The sequence below is a fragment of the Hippichthys cyanospilos genome, chromosome 8, assembly GCF_059441005.1.
Source record: "Hippichthys cyanospilos isolate Australia breed blue-spotted pipefish chromosome 8, RoL_Hcya_1.0, whole genome shotgun sequence".
NCBI classification, from domain to species: Eukaryota; Metazoa; Chordata; class Actinopteri; order Syngnathiformes; family Syngnathidae; genus Hippichthys; species Hippichthys cyanospilos.
In genome coordinates, this window is record NC_142376.1 from 7,311,548 (window position 1) to 7,312,235 (window position 688).

Here is a 688-nt window from a genome sequence, read left to right on the forward strand (position 1 = left end):
TTTGCTTTGCTTTAGTATTTACAATAACGTTAACTTCTAAAACACTAAAAGCTTTTACATTACAATTTAAAATTGCTTACCTTAATAAGGATCCCGCTAATTGCGGCCAAGGGTTGAATCGAATCCAAATCGGTTAGTACGTCTGTTAGTCCAAACCACTACACCGGCAGACGGTAATTTAAAACTTCTCTGTGGTGTAGACTCTTTCATTTTGGTATGACGATTGACGTTTAATTGACCATATTGCAGACCAGTTTATATTAAAGTTCATTATGGCATAACACTTCCGGGATAACATTTTTGACGAACGCGCTTAAGAGGTGGGTCAGATGGCGCATGCGCATTTGTCGCATAGCTACGTCATCAAAATGCGCCCAAAGAAACACGACACAGTACTGTACATGCCAAATTACAAGCATTCGCCGATCCGTACAGTTTCAAAACATTTTCCAACAGTTATGTTTCAAACTAGGGTGAAGCCGCTTTCAAGTTAGGTTTGGGGTTCAACATTATAGGTCATTTAAAAATTTGCAATAATTACAACACAGATTAAGCCATTTCGAAACAACAACTACGATCAGTAAGTTCAATAATAGTAGAACCTATGTATGGAGTAATGGACGTGATGTAGGCCTTTTTATTTACGTTTTTGTTCATCACCCTCTTCCCCCAGAAAACATGCAGAAAC

The 688-nt window shown here is 38.1% G+C and overlaps 1 protein-coding gene across 1 annotated transcript in view; it reads right to left on the reverse strand.

Moving 5' to 3' along the window:
- The window catches only part of wdpcp (WD repeat containing planar cell polarity effector), a 97,558-nt gene extending 97,009 nt beyond the window's left edge, over positions 1–549 (reverse strand). Inside the window, exon 1 of the mRNA XM_088420871.1 lies at positions 81–549. The gene's annotated coding sequence lies outside the window, so the exon portion shown is untranslated. The remainder of the gene's footprint in view (positions 1–80) is intronic.
- Positions 550–688: the final 139 nt, after the last annotated feature.